The sequence below is a fragment of the Bidens hawaiensis genome, unplaced genomic scaffold (genome assembly GCF_021521415.1).
Source record: "Bidens hawaiensis isolate Kalapana, Puna unplaced genomic scaffold, B.hawaiensis_p1.1 tig00019660_1, whole genome shotgun sequence".
Lineage (NCBI taxonomy): Eukaryota > Viridiplantae > Streptophyta > Magnoliopsida > Asterales > Asteraceae > Bidens > Bidens hawaiensis.
Window position 1 is genome coordinate 14,808 of NW_027492982.1, and position 7,574 is coordinate 22,381.

Sequence of the window (7,574 nt, forward strand, 5' to 3'; positions counted from 1 at the left end):
TATGGTCTATACGACTCGTATAAGTGCATAGTCAAGTCATTTTCAATCAAGACTGTCAGGTTTTATTCCTTTGTATCGTATAGTCGCTATACGAGCCGTATATGGCTATATGACTCGTATTGGGTTTGTTTGACTCGTATTGTTTTTTTTTAACATTAAAATTACAAAATATTGAAAATAACATCCGAGTTGGTTACAAACTAGAAACACGTAATTCAAATGTCTGTTTTATAGTTTCTTTTTACTTTAAAATTACAAAATATTAAAAATAACATCTGAGATGGTTACAAACTAGAAACACGTAGTAGTTTGTAGAATCAATTAAAATTTGTCATGTGTCCTTAAACTAACCGTAAAGAGCAGGTTCACTAATCCTTTACTCGTCACGACTAAATAAGTTTCATGCCTCATAATCAAAGTCCACGAGTAATTACTAAGTCATTTAGTCGCGACGAGTAGATTTTAAAACTTTTCGAGACACAAGTAGTTTACCAAACTAACCACGGCGAGATGTTTGTTTACCAAATGCATCGAACCGGTTAGTTTTACAAAAGACTAACTAGAATTGATGGTTTAAAAGCTCAACTAGTCATTACGACTAGTTACCTGGTTTACATTCCAATACGAGTATTTTATTAGTAGTTAACTCGTCGCGACTATTTTACCCAGTTTACATTCCCTATAAGAGCATTTTATTGCTACTTAACTCATCGCGACTAATTTACCCGGTTTACCATTTATTATATCATGTAACTTTTAATTTATGTGATTCCTTATTTTTCTATCATCTTTTATAAAAATTATTATATCATGTAACATATTTTTTGTGATCCCTTATTTTTATATCATTTTTTACAAAAATTATTATGTCATGCCTCAAATTTTTTTTGATCCCTTATTTTTATGTTTCTGTTTATGAAAATTGTTATGTCATGTCCCATATTTTGTGATCCCTTATTTTCATGTCATATTTTATAAAAATATGTATATAAAAACAAAATGTTAAATAATCTTAAGTGTTTCAATATATTATTATTAAGCCAATTTAATTTGAAAAACTTATGTTAATACAATAAATTAGCGGATAAAATATCAAGAATAATTTTTTTTTTCTTAAAGGCGGCATTATATTAACAACGGACTAGCAAGGACCTAAAACCGGACAAACAAGAAAGTTAACCTGATTAAAAACTTCAAATTTACATTGACTATCCCAATCTACTCGTGTATTCTTCGATCAAGAAACCACCTAAAGAAAGCTTTATATTTTTATGTTTTCCACTATTTGAGTTGGGCTCAAGCTAATGTGATTAAAAATCTTATCATTTCTAGCTCTCCAAATACACCAAATTTTAACTTAGAAAATTGCTTGTATGAGCTTCGTTTGTCTTCGGTTGGGGGTGGAACCATCTTGATAATTCAATACATTGTTCATGGAGAAAGCGAGAAAAGAAGAAGCTTGAGCCACCTCGCAGTGTGTTGCCAGTTGCCACGTTGTATCATCCTAAAAAATTGAAATTTCTTTCTTTTTTAGATTAACTAAATTAGTATTTCCTCTAAAAAGTCGGAATTAGGTTGCCTATAGTAGAAACAACAAGTAGATTGTCATTATCATTTGAATATAACGTATTGCCTAAAAAGTGAATGTTACCATCGATAACATATGCATGTGTTTTTACTTTTTACATGTAACTCTGTAAGTATGGTCTATGGTTTGGTTGGGCTTGGTTATGCAGCAAGTCTTGGCTAGCCAACTGGGCTATGTTTGGTTTTGGAGTTTTTGTAATAATATTGGCTGTTTTAAAAAAAGAAAACCATTTGCAATTTGACATCAAAATTAACACAAAGAAAACAAACAAAAAAATAGAGTCCCTTATCCACAAAGTGTTTGGGTTTTAGGAAATTTAGTGGGTGTTTGGGATTTCTTATTTTCACCAACTTATGACTTATAAACTTTTTAAGAAGTAATAAGGTTTTTGTGATTGTTTATATTGTAAGATTAAAAGTTTCATAAGTTACACTTTTATAACTTATTAACTTAATAAAAAATTATAAAGAAGCAAAATAAGGAATCTTAAACGCCACCTTAGACTGAATTTTGCTAATGACTGCAAGTGCCAAAAACAGTGACAGTGTGTTTCTGAAGTGATGTTTGTCACCACTTTTATGGTTACAATTGTTTTTGATGATACCCATATGAGGAGTTGAGGTGTCGTGGGTACAGAAGAATTTAAATAATATGTAAATATAAAGTTATTGTTTTGTGAAAATTTGTGATAAAATATTATTATTTTCAATTTTCCAATTATTTTGATATGTTTTGATATTTTGAAGGCTTAGTTGGTAATATATGAGATATTTTCATAGTTTTCAATAGAAGTACGTAATGACTTCTAACTAACTCATTGACAATTCGACATACTGTGACTACTGTCTTTTTTATTTTTTTTAATAATAATAACAATAATAATAATAACAATATAATATGAAAGTAAGGCGTTCGAAGCCAAAAAAAAACTAACATATAATGTTTAGATGTAATAATAAACAAGGCTATAAAACAAATTCCACCAACCTTTTAATATTTTATGGTTACTTGCATAAGACATTTCTAATATTTTGATGTTAGAAGCATTAGACTTGTATTGAACCCACTATTGAACAAGACTATTGATAATTTTATATATTGATTATTGACATATGAGATGGTACTAGCTTCAAAATAGTAATACCTTTATATTTGAATGTGTGGCTAGCAGATACATGCTAGAGTTAAATAAAAGAGAGAAAGTGTGAAATAGTAGCGTTGAAAGATCGGTGATAAAAAAGATAAAAAAAAACGTATGAAATATACAGTAGAGTTAAATAAAAAATAATATAAAATAGGATAAACATTTTTAATTCTATAAATATAATCAAATTAAACTACAAACAATGATTAAGAGAAATAATGTAGCTTAGATCCAATAACAACAACAAAAGACGCTATTATTTTGGTGTTTATTAACGAGACATGGCATCTTAACATAAGCCCAAAGGGGGTTTTGAAAACCTACCGACATGACCGTACGTTATATCATGGCAATTGATCGACATGGACTATTTTGGTCAACTTTGGCTTTATTTGACTTTCTTTTTTATGTTGAAATGATGAATACTTCACACATGTATCATCCTCCTTCCCTTTCAATCGTTTAAGCTCACAACCACAAAAATATTAGGGATGCTAAAGGGAGTATAGGTTAAATCCATTAATTCTAATATGATATGTGTTTCATATTCGTTGGATACCGACTAGGCGTTGGTCATTACTTATCGTTTCTATGGTATAATGACCACATGTGGGTATTTGGTGTACATGTTTATGTATGATTAAAACTTTATAATCACCTCTTGGGATGCCAAATTACCTGAAAGCGGGGTTTGAAGTTATGTAAATTAGCCAACTTGAAACGTAAATTATTTAACTACACTTGCATCAAAATGTGACTTAGCAGTATCAAGGTGTGTTGGAAATGTATTTGTGTTCTAAGAATTCTCTTTCGGTAACACATTTGCAATTCTCTTCCAGTAAGACAAATGTGACTTAACGGTATCAAGGTGTGTTGGAAATGTATTTGTGTTTTAAGAATTCTCTTTCGGTAAAACAAATGCAATTCTCTTTCAGGAAGACAAATGTAATTAAAGGACATGTGTGTTAGTGTTAAAATAATACTAAACTTTTAGAAATTCTTTAGTTTTGATAATTGAAAGTTCATTTTAAATTTAACTTTATTTTAATTATTTTATAATGTAATGAAATATTCAGTTTCGAATTTTCAATGCATGTTTAACAAATTCAGGTAATCGAGTGGATATAATCTAATAACATACCGTCTTATATTCGTGAAGTTTTTGAAAGCAGTCTCATACTCTTATGCCAATTGTTTGAGGTTATGGTTTTTCTATCCCTATGACTACGACCGATCCTACGTATGAACAACATAACTAAAATTAAACATATTTTCTTGTTATTTTATGCATGTATCGAACACAATTCATATATTTGTGGCACCCTCTTAAATACGAGGTTGTGTGTTAAAAATTTTCCAATTAATTTATTGCTAAAAAGGATAACTGAATTACACAAGTGACTTTAGCCATTAAATATTAATAAAAATACTCGTGTATAGTGTTATTCAACACGCGCATGTTGCTGGTCATCTGATTAACACGACATTCCACATTTCATATCAATAAAACAGCTGTTTCCAGTCATCTTCAAGACACAAAATTCCAACAAAATGCTATTCATACCCACATCAGTCTCATTTTCTTATCAATTTAAAGTTTTAGACCCTTTAATATTTTATATAAGGTCAAATATTTTTGTATTATTTTAAAAACTTGTTTAATTATTGAGGAGCTTTAACTCAATTGATATTGGAGAAGAAATAAAGATTCAGGCTAGAGACCGGAATATTTTAAAGTTCGAATCTTATTTTAATCGGGTCTTATCGCAGTGGATCTTCAGGCGTCAGGTTTTCTCCGAAACAAGAGATAATGAGCCTCAGCTACACAACACTGTCTGCAATCGCGAGCGCATAAAATCCACCTTTTGCTATGGGGGTTATCCCGAATAGTCGGGCTTTATTTGTTAATAATTGAAAATTTTACTAAAATAAAGTACTTAAATAATGATTGAAAACTAATGTTAGGTTCAAACATAACACACCACCACACAATGAGTTATTGTGTTTCCTTTATTTTCTCTTTTTGTTATTTATTTATGCAATATCCAATTGGCATATCCAACTTTGTTTCTTTATGTTGTTTTTTATGCAGACAACCCACCACCACACAATCCAAAAAAAAAATCTTCCCAAATAGTCATTCCACTAGGACTATGCTCCAAAACATAGTTGAATTTGGTATCACTTTTGTGCACCCAAATTAACAGAGATGAAAGCAATAACAAGAATCCAAACTAAATTCAATTTAATGTTTCCTTTCTTATATAAAAGAGAACAAAAACAATATCTTAACATATTGAACAAAAATTAAGCTAAACTAATGAAAAAAAAATTGCAGATAAAATAAATATTCATATGTTGTAATCTCATCAAGTTTTAATATTTACATAAAAAGAGCCTTTAATTCTTGACCCAACCAAGCCATTTCACCATCTCCGCGGCTCGTTGGGCGAGTCAAGCGCTACAGCCAAGCGTCTAGACGACACGGACCTACTTCGTTGACTACCCCGATCATCCGAACTTGAGCTCGAGCTCGAAGCCAAAGCCCGTCTCCTACTTCTCGAAAACCCACCTCCAAAACACGAAAACAAATTCCTTATAACCCGACCCAACCCGCTTCGTTCTCGAGAAACGTGACCTCTCGAGGCCCATTGAATCCGCCTCGGAACCCCATTATGATTAAACCCACCATCCATCTCCGTAAAAACAACGGGTAACTCCCTCTCACCGCCCTGCCTCCCACCCGTAAACCTCCCAACCGCAAACCCCCCACCCGGTAATCGCCATATAGTCAACCCGGCCGCCTCTTCGTGGCCTGATTCGCTATTGGTATCCGAATGAGCCCGGTTCGGGTTCGATTCATCGACGGGGAGTTCGTGTCGACAAACGGGGCACGAATTCCGCAACGCGAGCCACGGGTGGATGCAATCGGGATGATACAAATGTAAACAAGGCATTTCTTTAGCTTCACATCCTAATTCAAAAGGCTCTTTACACACAGCACAATATGATTCAATCAAAATATGATCCTCTTGAATCTCAATTACAGGCATTGAATCAACAGCCGCCTTTGACGCCGGTGGATTATTATTATTATTATTATCAATCCTACCCAACCCATTACCCTCTATTTGGGCCAATTGATCCAATAACCGGTCAAAACCCGACCCCAGTAAAAACTCAGACATACTCGGCGGTAACGGTCTTAAACCCGACCCGGCCCCATCGTCATAAAACAATTCAAACGCGTTACCGTTACCGTTATTATTGCCGTTGCCGGAATATTCTTCTCCGGCGGCGGAATATTCCGGCGTGCTGGGTACACGGAGAACAATAACGGGATTAAACGGCGAACGTTCACCTCCGTTACCGGTTCTTCTACCTCGACGGAGTAACGGCGGCGAAGGGCGGCGAAGGTGAAACTCCGGTCCGGTGAATCTGGTGGGGGCTATTGATTTGCTCAATAAAGCCGCCGTTGCAATCGGGGCAAGATACGGGTGAGTCTTGGATGTGGGTTCGGATCCTAATGAATCGGTTGCATCTGTAGCACCAGTAAGACGATGATGAAGATCCAAGCGTTGACATCTATGGATGAAAATGAAACAGAACAAGTGTTGATTGTTGAAATGAAATTGAAATGGTATTTGGAAAAATTGAGGGGTGATAAGAATAACCCAGAAAGGAATTTGTGGAGAGTGGAGAGTGAATGAATCTCTCTGGAGAGAGAGAGAGAGAGTGGGTGTGAGAAAGAGAAGGAGAAAATATATGAAGGGAAAGTGAACGCGTGAGAGAGAGATTGGCGTGACATTAACGCCAGACACATCGGACGACTTTATTGGACGGAGTCAAACTTATCATTTCATGGTTTTTTTTAATTACGTGTTTATACCTTTGTTTATTGTGTCTTTAACTTGTTTGACCTTGTTTGTTTGTAACCTTCTGTTTAGGGCCATCATGATGTAAAAGTTATAGCTGGTCTTATGGTGGATTCGGGCTTAGTGGCGTGCCTCTTTATCACTCAGGTGTATGTAAATAACTTACATGTAGTTATAATCGTCCATTGTTACTTTAACGTTCAATGATGACATCAGTTTTGAACATTAAAATCAGTATGGACAATTAAATTTTTAAAGATTCACAAAAGTATTAACCGTATTATGGTTAGTTTTCAACACTATAAAAATGTTGTAGCAAAAAATGGTAATAAAAGTTTTTGAGACTGTTTAGATCAAACAATAGTTAAAGGGACCGTTAATGTAATTTACTCTTTGCTTTTGCTACTTGGATCTACTTTTTATCTTTTTTATTTAACGGTCAATGGTTGTTGCTTCTTTTCGTGCTATCCAAACTTTGGTGGAAGACCGAATGCACCGTTACGTATTTTGTTTTTATTTAATAGGTGGATACAAAGATGACATCATTACCAAGATTTAAACATAATACACTACTTTATGTTAAGATTATAATTCATTCCAACCATATATTTACTTTTACTAAATCAGTCATATCATGTCTTTACGTTTATACTCATATAAAGCGTGTTCAACGTATAAAGAAAAACATATGGTCATAAGAAAGACCGACACAAAATAAAACGTTTAGGTCTCCGAGTTTACGTCGTGTGGGTTTTCAGTTTTATGTTTGACTTAGAATGTTCGGTCTTGAAAAAACCGACACAAAATAATAAATTTGGGTCTTCAACTTTTTACCTAAACCTTTTTGTTGCCAACCCTATATTTTTCTTTCAACCACTTTATAAAATAATAACCAGGTTTTAAAATTGTTCCAATTATGTCACTCATAAAATATTTTGCTCAAATTAGGTCACTAAAGTTTCCTTTG

General features: G+C 33.4%; 1 pseudogene; it reads right to left on the bottom strand.

The window, feature by feature from the left end:
• Window positions 1–4,971: 4,971 nt before the first annotated feature.
• On the bottom strand, window positions 4,972–6,444 carry LOC143558811 (putative E3 ubiquitin-protein ligase RHC2A pseudogene; annotated as a pseudogene).
• Window positions 6,445–7,574: the final 1,130 nt, after the last annotated feature.